Source organism: Vanellus vanellus, assembly GCF_965231255.1.
Source record: "Vanellus vanellus genome assembly, contig: HAP1_SCAFFOLD_63, whole genome shotgun sequence".
Classification (NCBI taxonomy): domain Eukaryota; kingdom Metazoa; phylum Chordata; class Aves; order Charadriiformes; family Charadriidae; genus Vanellus; species Vanellus vanellus.
Window position 1 is genome coordinate 996,260 of NW_028127298.1, and position 13,337 is coordinate 1,009,596.

Genomic DNA, 13,337 nt, shown 5'->3' on the forward strand with positions numbered 1-13,337 from the left:
TCAAAATACAAGAGAACGCTGAGCCCAGCACGCTGACGGTGCTGCCAGGGCTGTGAGTCGGAGCCCCTGAGGACGGAGTCGCAGCCCCTGAGGTTGAAATCAGCCCCACACTTAGGCACAACCCGGGGTTTTAAGCCTCGCTACAAACCAGCCCCCCGCTTTTCAAGAAAAACAGGGAGATTCACCTCAAAATAAACCACGTTCTCGACGCCAAAGGGGCGCTGGTCCATGGCCGCCGCCGCCCTTAGGGCCAGTTCCATGGGGCTTCGCTTGACCTGGAGCAGAACTCGCGGGCGTGAGGACAACGAGCCCCCTACACAAAATCTGAAAAAAAGGAAAAGTTAAATAAGATTTGCTGTTACTCACCCACCAAAGCCTAACCACTACAACTGGCCCTTTCACAACCATGCCTGATGGCAGAAGAAAACTGAAATATCCCAATTCCTGCTTCAAACACAAGGCGTGGAGCTGCCCAGACCCTACGTGTGGGCTGGGCAGACAGGGGGCTCTACTCAAAACCCGCAGGAAGAGAAAGGGCAGGAGTGTTTTCCCAGCCCTGGAAGAGCTGTGGGGAGAAGGTGGGAGGGAGGAAAAGGCTGCCCAGGAGTGGGGTAGGGGGAAGGAGAGGGCTCCATCCATGGGGGAAACGCCGTTCCTGGCCACACAGGCGGCTGTGGGACCACCCTGGGGATGGATTTGAGGGCTCTCCCTGAGGGAAACACTGCTCCCAGCCATGCAGAAGGCTGTGGGACCACCCTGGGGATAGGTTTGGGGATGAGGGGGGATCTATCCCTGAGGGAATCACTGCTCCCAGCCATGCAGGAGGCTGTAGGGCAATGACAGAGATGGATTTGGGGGCTCTCCCTAAGGGAAACCCCATTCCCGGACACACAGGAGGTTGTGGGGCCGCCCAGGGGACAGATTTGGGGGCTCCCCCTGAGGAGAGCCTGTGGGGAGGAGGGAGGCGGGGGCCGCCCCAGGGCCGGGGCCACTCCTGGAAGGGGAGGGGGGGATCTCCAGCCGCCCACGCGGGGCTGCCCGAAGCCTGAGGAGATGAAAAGAAGAAGAAAAAAAATTCCCTCCCCGCCATCGCCTCTCACAGCCCCGGCCCTCCCCGCCGCGCCTCATGGCGGCTGTGTGCGGTGTCACCTGAGCGGGGGGCGGGGGCTGAGGCAGGAAAAGGCGGGAGGGGGAGGGAAGGGCCATTTTGAATGGGAGGAGAGGGGAAGGGGGGGTGAAAGATGGGGGGAGGGGGAAGGGAGGAGAGAGGATGGGGGGAGGGGTGGGAGCGAGTGTGTGAGGGGAATAGGTGTTGCGTGAGGGGGGAGCGAGGGGGGAATGGCTTTTCGGGAGAGGGAGGTTTGCAGGGCTGTGAGGTGTCTGTGAGAGAGGAGGCCCCGGAGGGAGGTGAGTGGAAAGGGCTGTGTGTGGAAAGAAAAGCTTTAAGGACAGGCCGGGCTGGGGAAAGGCGGTGGGCCCCGAGGGAGGGCTTGGGGAGCGGGGCTAGAAGCGTGGGTTTGGGGCAAAACTCTGGGAAAGAAGTGCCCGCGAAGCACTGTGAAACCCCGTGTTCAAAAATGAGAACAAAGGCCGGGTTTTGCCTCTCAGAAGGATCTCTAAGCACCGTCTCCACGTTCTTTTCAGTACCTTTCTGGTTGTTTTCTTTCCCCCCATCCCGGTGATGTCCGTCGGGGTGCTGGCGGAACTCTGCAGACGGATGTCCGGTTCATTTTGGGGAGGGCTAGGATGGTTTCGGGGGGTCCCGGCTGATTTTGGGGAGGGCAGGGATGGTGTCGGCTTCGCATTGCCCGACGCGGAGAGAAGCTGTGATGTGGGGCTCGTTCTCCTCGGCGCGGCCCCGCCCCCTCGCTCGCGTTTGCCGCGGCGACGCAGGGGGGCGTGGCCCGGGTTTTCGCCTCGGCACATGCGCGAGTGGGCGGACACGAAGGGGACCACTTCCGGTATGCGTCGGCGGTCGGGAGCTGCGACGGTTGGTACCGGGGGAGAGGGGGGAACCGGGGCCGTGGAAGGCGGGAGCGGGAGCGGGAGCGGGCGCGGGCGGGCGGCGGCGGCAGCGGCGGCGGCAGGAGCGGTGGTGCGGAGGTGTCCAGGGCCAGTTTGGGGGGTTTGTGGGGTGCCGGGACCGGGCTGGGGGGCTTGGGGGGCGGCCTGGGCCTGTTTGAGGGGGGCAGAGCCGAGTGGGGGGTCCCCGGGGGGAACAGGGCCGATTCAGGCCCCCCCCCCCTCCCCCGCTGCCGCCCCTTCACCCCCCGCTCGTCCCCGCAGGTGGCGGCAGCCCCGGCCGCAGCGCAGGGTGCCCGGGGCCGGCCTGGCCGGGCGCTTGGCTCCGCTCTGGGCTCCGCTCTCAGCCCCCCCCCCGGCAGGTCAGCCCGGCCGTGCCCCCTTCGCCCGCCTCCAGCCCACGGCCGAGCCCCCCCAGGTACCCCCGAGATGGGTCGGGGGATGTCAGCGCTGGGCCCCCTGAAGCGGGGGTGGGTGGTGGGCACGGGCATTGCTGGGAGCCCGTGGGCAGCCCTGGAACCCCCTTAAAGCCCACGGAGAGCCCCGGGGCCCCCTTATCTCCCCCAGAGCCGACGTGGAGCCATAGCTGTGGAGTCAGCTTAAGGAGTCTGCCCTAAGGACTGCTGCTTTTTGGAGCGTTGGGGGAGGGGGAGGGCTGGCGGTGTGGGGAGTGGAGATGTGTGGGAGGAGTCCCGTGTCTTGAGGGAGGTTTGGGGATGTTGGACAGATTTGGGGGAGTGGGGGAGGGGTCCCCTCCTTTGGAGCTCCCTGGTTCTTTTCTTCCAAACTGTGGGAGGCAGCGGGCGAAGGGGGAAGGCAATAGAGTGAGTTGCTGTACTTCAGTCCTTGTTTGAGAGTCAGCGACTCTGCTCCCTTGCTGCTCAGCAGACTGTTAGCTCCGTGGGCTGTTTCTCCAGGCAGGCTACGACTACAGAAACGGCCCCACTTCCTCGGAAGAGTTGTTATCAGTGACATCTCCTGGGAACGTACTGCCTGACGTTGGATAGACCTGGCACCACGCAGCAGCTCAGAGCCCCACAGCGTATGCTGCCGCTCTCAGTTGGCTCCATCAAATCCTCCGACCTGAGAATGCCAAAGGTACGGAGTTGAAACGGGCCATTCCTCACCCGCTGAGTCAGATGAACCTTTTTGCGCCCAAGTCGGCTGGGGACTGCTCCTGCCTTGCCGCCTTCAGGTGGAGCATGGCTGTGAGCAGGGGAGCTCAACACACAGTGCTTGCTGATTGCAGCCTGCTCCCTCGGGGGAGCACCCGCAGCCGTGGGATGGGAGGAGGGAGGACTGCACGAGGGCTAGAGACAAACATTTTATCTTTAATGTTTCACATAGGGGGTACCCCAGAGGGGTTCCCGGCCCCACACGCCACAGCCGCTCAGTATTCGGGGCACTGTTGGTCTTCTGGGCCTGGCGCTGTCACCACTTGCAGGGCTGGCGGAAGCAGACACATCTAGTGGCATCTCCACCAGCCCTTCAGGTAGCCCCACAGCTGGGCGCAGCCCTGCCGCAGGCACCTTCCTGCCCTGCACAGCCCTGGGTCTGCCTGGCCACACTCCCTGCCGATGGTCTTGCAGGACTCCTCCGTCTTTGCGTTCAAGGCCTGGAAAGCATACGTGATCTCCCGCACCCGCTCCACCTTGTCCATGTCCATGGCTGGGGGGCTTCTGGGGGACAGGTGCTCGTCCATGGGCCTCTGTGCCCTGTCCATCCCCTGCCGGGGAACCCACTCTTTCTTGGTCCCTGCTGGCAGCTCCTGTGGAGGCTCCTGGCCGAGGACCAGCCCCAGTTTCCCTACAGCCCCACCAGCAGCCATGGGAGAGCGGGGTTGTCCTGAGTGTGTGAGCACCACTGGCTCTGTTGCTGCACTGGGCCAGGGCTCCAGGAAGTGGTAGAGGGAGCTCTGGGAAGAGGAGCTGCTCCTCAACAGGCTGCTGCAGTCCTCCCAGTTGGCCAGCGAGCACAGGCTGCAGGGGCTCTTGCGGTGGCCCTCGGGGGGCCCAGGAGCCCAGGGGGTGCCTGGACCAGAAGGAGCTGTCCCCACTGATAGGACCTATAGGCGGCAGAGGAGGGCAGTGGGACGTGGGGGCTTGGGGGGGGGGGGGGGTAGAGAGAGGCATCACTGCTCAGATGGTATATGGTTGGCAGGGAGCCCAGTGGGTCCTGTGGGGCCCGGTGCTGCCTCCTCGGTTGCCCTGCAGAGGAGGAGAGAGAAGAGACCCGCTGCACCCCGTCTCCTCCGTCGGAGCCCGCGGGCAGCACCCCCTCCTCAGCAGGCAGGCAGGGCTGCCCAGCGCAGGCAGGGCACGGGCTGAGGGTCTGGGGCAGGATCTGGGGGTCTCCCCCACACTCCCTGCTTCTCCTGCATCGACTTGAGCTCCCATCCTTCATCCGCTAGCCGAGAAGCTGCTGAGGGAGGGGACGGAGTGAGCAGCCGGCAGCCCCCGGCACAGCTCCGGCTGTTTGCATGGTGCTCGGTGCCAGGCCATTCACCGCTCTGCTCCTGCGGGCAGGCTCTTGCGTCCATCGTCCCTTGCTTTGGCTTCTTCCAGTCCCTCTGCAGGACCCCGGGAGCTGGGTGAGACGGGAGCAGCTCCCAGCCCTGCGCCGCAGCCCCCCACCCCTCCCCACGCTGCGGCACAGTGCGGTGCAGCAGTCGCCTACCTGGAGCCGCTTGGTTCGTAGCACAGAAGAGGCCGCGCTGAGCCCCATCAAAAGCATCACGAGCGGAGCCAGGTGAGCTGTGGGGGGGACGTTGGAGTCCCTCCTGGCACCAGCTGCGGTGCAGCCGCGCAACCCTGGGGTGCCCCCCATGGGAAATGTTAAAGAAATAAAATGTTGGTCTCTATCCCTGGTGCTGTGGTTCCTCCTCCCATCCCGCGGCTGGGGCTGTGCCCCCCTCAGTGCCCGACCCAGTGGGACAGGCTGGCACTGCTGGCACCCACCAACCTGGGGGGGTGGTGGTGTCGGGGGAGCTGGGTGGGCTGGAGAAAGGGAGGAAGCACCTCTTGAAACCAGCTGGGCCCTCTCCAGCCACAAAACCCTCCCCAGAGGCACCAGAGGGGACCCCCAGATCCTTGAAGGGCTGCCCCAGACTGCCTCTGGCCTGCAAGAGTCCCCCCCAGGACCCCTTACGGACACCCCAGTGGCGTCCCAAATCTGGGTTCTTTACCTGCTGGGCAAGCCAGTAACACACTGTGTGGGAGCAGCCAGCCAAGCCGGTTTCAGAGCACAAGAGGTGAGAGGCAGGGAGCTGCCATCCCACTCAGCTCCATCTCCGCCGTGCCTTGGCTGTGCAGAGAGAACTTGGGGGGAGCTGCAAAACAGCTCAGCCCGGGCTTATCTCAAGATGGCACAGAACAACCAAAACCAAATGGCCCTTAACAAACAAAATGCCCCGAGTCCCATCCCACCACTCTTCCCTTGACGCTGAGCGCCGGACATCACAAATTGGCAACAGAGACTTCGCTATGGCACCACCAGAGGGAAATATCCCAGACAGTGTAATCCACTCGGGCATAATCCTGCACCCTCACCGAGTCAGGAAATATAAACCGCAGGGTCTGGGGAGACAAATGGGGAATCCTCCAAGGATACAGCTGGCCCCTAGGAGATCCGCCCCCTCCATCCAGGACGCTGTACAGGGTAACTTCCCCGGGATGGAGTGACCTCACCTGAGAGAGAGAGGGTAAGTGACTAAGAAACATCCGTACGGTATAGGGCATGCGATTGAGTTTGTGACTGGTGCACTCTTTTAAGGTATTAATATCTAGTGCCCTTGTGGTTTGTGTTGTCAATTGTCGGGATCATTTGTAACTTGCAATAGTGGATCCCGCTAATTGCTTCTAAACCGCAATAGTGTAATCGCCATCGCACACACAGAACTTGCAATAGTGACGTATTGGACCTGTGAGTGAAGTCCAAATCAATTGTTAATTTGAACCTCTCAGTGAAGCCCTTTTTCCTGTTTCGTCACACTCCCCGAGCCACTGGGTAAAGCGACACCTGGCAAAAAAACCCACACCACCCTAAAAAACCTGACACCACATCCCCCGCTCCCCACCCACCCCTTCTCTCCCCATCACAGCCATGGGGCAAACTCCCACCACAACCCCCCCCCCACTCTCAGCTCCGCTATACCCCCTTCCCCTTCCCCTTCCCCCCCCCCCCCCCCCCCGAGTCACTGGAGAGAAAGCAACAGAGAGCAAGCTCAGGCTCTTGTGAGCTGGAGAGATTTCTCTTTGTTTTTTGATGTTGTTGTCGTTGGGTGGGTTTTGGTTGTTTTTTTTCACAGAACATTTTGCAGTGTGGTGTCACAGCCCCCAGGGCCGGCGCTGGCACCGCCACCCCACCGCTGGCTCTCGTCCCTCCTCTTGCCGGACGGCTTTCACCACTTACCTTGCTTGGTTTGGTTGGTTTATTTTTTCCTTTCTACCTTTCTTTTTTTTATATTTGGGGTTGTTGTTTTTTTTTCCCTTTTTTTTTTTCTTCCCCCCCCCCTTTTTTCCTTTTCCCTTTTTTCTTTTTCCCCCTTTTTATCTTTTTCCCTTTTTTCTTCTTTCCCCTCATTTTTTCTTTTATTTTTCTTTCTTTTTCTCTTTTTAAACATTTCTCAATCTTTCTCCGAAGGAACGGCCCCTGGTTCTCAGCCAGCAGAAGGAGACTATGGAAGAGCTCTGGCACCCGTGGGATTGCTTTCCTTCTCCCGCCTCGCACTCAGTAGAGCATGTTTTCCAATTCATTTTTTTTTTATTAAGAAAATAAACAAAAATAATGTGCCAGTTATCAGTTTTGTAAGGCACACAAAATCTCTAAAAGGGAAACAGAAGCACAGTGTGCTGAGGTATGAAACCCTGAGGTAGTTTTTGTTTGTGGTTGTGTGTGTGTCATCGGGGGTTGAGGGTTGTATGCGTTTTATTTTTGAAATTAAAAAAAAAAATTATTTTGCTAGTGTTTTTTTTTTTTTTTTTTTTCCCAGCCCTGGGCTGACAACCTCTTGGAAATCTGGCTTTCCCGCCCGGCCCCTCTTTCCCCCTTCTCTCCTTGCAACCGGGATCATTCCCCAAAGCGTTTACGGCCGAGCACGGCCTTTCCTTTAACCTCTAGAAAAGCCAGCTTGTGCTAAAAAACAAACATCCCCCTCCCGCCCCCACTCCCTCTGAAATGAAATAAATAAAGAATTAAAATCCTTACAAAACTTAAAAATCGCCGTTAGTTTCGTTATCATTGCATTAATTCTAAAAACTGATGAGCCGCTGCGCTGCGCAACACAGCCCAACCTCCCCCCCTCAACGCTGGGCGAGCTCCTCTGGCCATGCCTGGGATGAAAAACCGGTGGCTTTTAAGAAATAAAAAATTTAAAAAAAAAGAATAATAAAAACTCTCTTTCTCTCTCTCTGCCTATGTTAGTCCAACTAAAGGGATAGTGTCGGGAGGTGATGGAGAGAGCCCTCCCCGTACCCCTCGGTTGCGCATCCTCACAGTGCCATGTGGAATGGGGGGGGGGGGGGGGCTGTTTGGGAGGGGTCTTTGGTTTGCTCCCCTGACCTGCTGGGGGGGGGGGGGGCGAAGTCTGGCAGTGGGGTTACACTCATCGGGCAGTGCTGGGCATCATGGCGGGAGCCTCCCTTGCTGTGCTGCGAGGCCGGGGCTCCCGGAGCGTGTTTCTGCTCCTGCTGCTTCCCCTGCTGGAGCATTTCCCTCATCTTGCGCTGTGCAGTCCTGGGGAGGAGAGGGGAAAAGCAAGAGGTGGGGTCAGGGCACTGTTTCTCCCCCTACCCTCCCCCTACCACCCACCCCCAAGCCCCCACGGAGCATCTTGCCACTCCCAACTTGTCACTGCAGACAAGCTGTAAGTAATTTCAAGGGGTTTGTTTTGGTTTGGTTTTTCTGTTTGATTTTTTTTTTTTTTTTTTTTTTTAAACCTGCGCTTCCTCCATCGCTCCTCAAGAGCACCTGAATTTTTCTGGGGGGCCACCATCCCTCTCAAGTGGACAGGAGACAAGGTTATGGAAGATGCACCCAGGTGGGATGCGCATGGCTTTGCCCGCACCGAGGAGTCCATTCACACCCTGGGTGCTGCTCTGCACAGCATCCAAAACACCCATTTTTAGCTCAATCGAGCCAATCTTCAATTTCAGCACTCCCACAGCCGGGGGGAGCTACCGAAACACTTTCAGTGCCTCTTGGGGGCACAGGGACCACCTGAAAGAAGAGTGGCAGGACACTCGGGTGGTGCTGGGCTCAGCCACCCCACGCCTTTCCTCAGTGGACGGAAGCAGCCGGGAAATATTGGGTAAAGCCACGGCCAAACTGTACCTGACTGGCAAAGAAATGCCCAATGATTTTAACGATGACCTCCTCGTTCTTGTCCGGGTTTGGTCTCGTGGCACAATGACTTCCACACTGGTTAAGCTTTGCAGTTCATTCACCTGGAGCGAACCACAAGAGGGTTGTGTTGTGGAAGAGCCAAAATCCTCTGCTGCTGGTGTCACCACGGCACCAGGCACCCTGTGTGTCTCCCCCTTCCTTGGGACCAACAAGAACCACCACCAGGACATGGGGGCTGAGACATCGCCGAAACCACTGTGCACTCGGGATTTGTCCCCCTGGGGTGGGCGGGGGTGATGGCTGATGCCCAACTCTGCGTCCCCGGGGCACCACCACCTACCATCTTGCCACCTTTGCCTATAACATGGCCAGTGGCGAAAGAAGGCACCTTGATGTGGGCTTCAAGCTTCACGTCTTTCGCGTTTTCCTCTTCCAGCTTCCCAAAATATTCACCCCTGGGCCTGGGGAGGAGACGGACAGAAGGAAAACCATCAGGCAGCGCCCACTGTGCCTCTCCATCCCCAAAGCTGATGATGTCCCCATGTCCAGCAGCATCAAAACCACTGTACCCAGCAAAGAGCTCCCCTGGCGCTGAGGGAGGCCAAGCCAGGCTGGCAGCACAGTGGTGACCACAGGGATGCCCTCGACTTGTCCCTTACTGTCCCCCCCACCCACAACCCCCACCCAGCGCACCTTGAACTGAGCCTCGGGCAGCCCCGTGATGATCATCCGCTCACTGCCCTCGGGACCTTCTGCCGGGGCGATCTGGGGAGGGATGAGGGAGAGGGAGCATGAGCGCAGCCCCCACTTTGGCAAGACCTTCCCTTGGTGGGATGTACCCCCCCAACGCAGGGCAACGCCCCCATGCAGGAGCATCCCCTCCCACCCGAGCCGGGCTGATAACCGGGGTGCTGCAGGCCTGGCCTTCTACTAATGACAGGCTGGAGAGGTGGGCACATGCCAACCTCATGAAGTTCAAGGAGGCCAAGTGCAAGGTCCTACACATGGGTCGGGGCAATCCCCAGCAAAAATCCAGGCTGGGCGGAGAATGGATGGAGAGCAGCCCTGAGGAGAAGGACCTGGGGGTGCTGATTGATGAGAAGCTCAACATGAGATGGCAAGAGAAGCTGTGGCTGCCCCATTCCTGGAGGTGTTCAAGGCCAGGTTGGTCAGGGTTTGGAGCAACCTGGGCGGGTGGGAGGTGTCCCTGACCAGGGCAGCAGGGTGGACTGGATGGTCTTCAAGGTCTCTGTCAACCGAAACCATTCTATGATAATTTGGGGAGCAACACTGTAACCCGCAGACTCCCATTCCCTGCCCTCGGCAGTGGGGAGGGGAAACTGAGGCACAAAACACAGGACCAGCCCCGCGGCCTCTTCCTCACCTTGATGGAGGCACCCAAAAACCACACCAGCTGCTTGATGTGCTGCCCCTTCTTCCCGATGATGGCCCCCACCGCCTGCGTCCCAATGAACAGGTTCACAAACTCTTGCTCTGGCAGCTGAAGGGGCACAGAAGAGCAAGAGGGTCAGGGGACCGGCCGGACAAGGGACAAGGGAGGTGGCTGTCCCCATGCTACCATCCCATGGTAGTAGCTGCTCACCCTCCCAAGGTGCCCAAGCGAAGATCTCCTGGAAAGGGGTACCAGGCACTTACTGGGTGCTGATGGCAGAAGGCACCGGCCGGTGGGGGCTCCATACACACCCAAGAGGTACATCGAGGAGCCCTATGGTCGGAGAGAAAACGAGGGTCAGCGACGGCCTCAGCGTGAGACCCTTCCCGGCCACTCCCAGTCCCACGCAGACCAGTGTGCCACCACCGTGAGCCCAGCAGGGACACGGGGACAACCCTTCAGGCCCGGAAACACCCCATCACAGAGCGTGGGTGCACCCAAGGGTGCCTTGGGGTGAGCTGCAGCCCCAACCCAGCGCGATGGGGCTGGGAGGCGCATGGGGGCTCCCAGTTACCCCACTCCCTCCCCGCTGCCACGTTTCCACCCATGTCCTGCCTTTGTAGGGGAAAACCAGGACACAACTCTCTCCTGCTCTGCGTTCCAGCAAGTGCAGCCAGATGCTACCTGCAAACCACCATTGCTCACGTGGAGAAGGAGCAGACCCAGCTCCCCTGCCCAGGCTGGATGCCGCTCTCGCTCCCAGCCCTCCATTTAAACCCACCACGCCGAGGTTTCGTGCTCCTCCTCTCATTGAGCCCATGCTCCCCGTGTCCACCCCCTGCTTCGGGCCACGGGCTGCTCCACGGCTCCTACACCAACGTGTCCCCTCCTGCCCAGACACTTCTCGACGCCGGGCTGGACACTGCACCTCCTCACTTCCCTCCCTTCACCGGGAGCCTCGTTCCTTCTCCTCCATCCTTCCCACGACTCTACAGCTCCACAGATGAAGCTACAGCCCAAGACACCACGTCCTGCTCAGAACATTCGCTCCTCTTACACTTAAAAACCCCTCTGGAAAAGCCTCTCCGCCACGGGGCTGCAGCAACACCCGCACATGTCCACCCCCCGTTAACGACGGGCGAGCACCGCATTGAAAAGCCCCCTTAGGAGCAAGGGCAGGGCGAGGCAGCGCCCCAAGAGCCAGCCCAACCCCCCGCACACAGCTCAGCGCTCACCACACGCTCGCCGGCCCCCGCAGCAGCGGCTCGAGCGGGGCTGCCCGCGGCCGGCGGTCGGGCGCCGCTCCATCGCAGCCGCTCACCATGGTGGAACGCCGAACGCAGTCCGCGTCCTTCCAGTCGCGCCGCAGCCATGGCGCAGCCGGATGCGGCCACCGGAGCTCCGCGCCAGAGGGGCGCAAAGCGCCGTGCGAGCGCGCAGGAAAGGGCTCGGTAAGCCCGGGACTGGCATTCCCTCACCCACCGCGGGCAGAGGAGGCAGGAGGGGGCGCGCGAGAGCCCGCGCCACCGGGCGGTGCCGCTCGCCTCAGTCCTGCGGGACGCCGAAAGGCTTCTCCGCTCTCCGAGGGGCGCCTCCGCTCTCTGGGAGGCTTCTGGGGGGCCCCTCCGTCTCTGGAGGGCTTCTGGGGGGCCCCTCCGGCCTCTGTGGGGGCCTCTCCCCGAGGGCAGACAGGCCTCTTCCCCGCCTCCGGGCACCCCCCGCCTCCCGGCGCCCGGCTCGGGGCTTCCGGAGAAGGACCAGCGCCTCCCCAAGACAGAGGAGGGCGAGGCGGGACGGCGCCGGCCCGGCCCCACCGCAGGGCAGGGCAGAAGCGGGCCGGGCGGCCCTTAACGGCCCCCTCAGGCAGAGCACAGACGCGTCGCGCCTGCGCGCGCGCACCCACCGCCCCGCCCCTCTCTCCCCCCTCAGCCGCCCATGTACCGACGGCTGTGGGGGGCCCTCGTCGCCCTCCTCGCCGCCCCCGGTCCCGCCGCCGCGCAAGAGGCCGCCCCCCAGGTCAGCGAGCCGCCCCGTCGCCTCAGGGCCGCCCCCGGGCATTGCCCCGGCGCCCACTCCCCCCTCCGCCCTGGGCCTGCGGGACCCCCGGGGCTCCTTGGCGGGAGCCCGCCCGGCGCCTCGGCCGGGAGCGGCGTTAGTCGCTCTGTGGGCTCGGGTGCAGGGCGGGGTCTTGCTCTGGGGCTCCCCTGGCTCTGGCTGCCCTCCCCTGGGCTGGGCTCGGCCCCTCTGCCCGCCCAGAGCCCCCCCTCCGGGGCGGTGGGGCTCGTGGTGGGCCCCGGCAGCCCCGTGCCCCCCCCGCCCTCTCCCAGCCCGGCAGCCCCGTCCTTCCGGCCCTGTGCGGCGGCTGTGGCTCCTGCCGCTGTGGGCTCGCCCCGGGCCGCAGTCAGAGTCGTTCCCCTGTGATGCTGAGATGACTGTGGCTTCCAGATGTTCCCCCCAAATCCGTGGGCAAAGCCACCCCCTCGTTGGCTTTCCGTCTGCACAGCGGGGGCTTGAAAAGGGAAAAAGAGGGGGTGGAGACTTGGAGTGGTGAAGGAGCGGGGAGCAGCTTAGTACAACTTCCCAGGAGAGAATTCCTCTTTTCTCGCCATCAAACTGATTCTAAACCTCCAAGTGGCTGGTAAGGTAAAAAAGGACAAAACAAGGCTCTCCCAGGTGCCGGGTGCTCTGGTAAAGCTGGAGAAAGCGGCATTTCTGTTCACAGGCAGTTGCCGTAAGTGCCGTCAGGTATTGAAACTGCGCTTCTCTCAGGACGTAGCCTTGAGCCTGGAGAGCAGCTCAGAAGGAGTTAGCTCCTGCGAACAATTGAGCAGGAGGATACAAAGATTTTGCCTTCTTTACTTTTGCCTTCTGAAGTATGAAATATGCTGAGTAAGAATGCATCTTTATGGGAGGGTATTTGCCTCTAATGCCTACCCCCCAATATTTTCTGCCTGACTTTAATAGCATAGGAATAGCCAATACTCTTGACATTGTATGAAAGGTGCCGTTAGGGACTTCTTTGTGCTCCTGATACAGAGAGAAGATAGTCCAGAAGCAATGATATCAGCAGGATTTGGGGGCATAACAGTTTAAAAGAAATTCCTTTGTGTAAGAAAGACCATAGAATTCTTCAAAGAATCCTTGCCGTCTGTCATGACATTTGGGAGGGCAAATAGAGGCAAAAACCCACCTAGGACCATCCTTTGTGCTCCATTCCCAAAGGAAAAAGTGATTGAAGTGGGTGTATGCATGAGTTGCTTTGCCACCTTTTATTTCCTGTCCTCCTTAGACTTTTCTTTGCAACTCAGTGTAGTGATTTACGAAATGAGATGGCGTAGTAATCTCTGGTGTGCTGCTTTCCCTGATGAAAGAGGAAAACTTTACATATGAACTTAAGTTTTTGGCAATAGGAACAAACGTTAAATGTTAGGAAGCATTAACCGAATGAGAAAAAGAGGCCTAATGTGCTGCAGCAGGATAATTAGCTCTCTGAGAGCGGTCGTTGGCTGGGAGAGGTTGGGGGATGTTGAGGAGAGGTGCAGTTAGGTGTATGTGCCTGAGATGATCCCAGGGGCGCTTG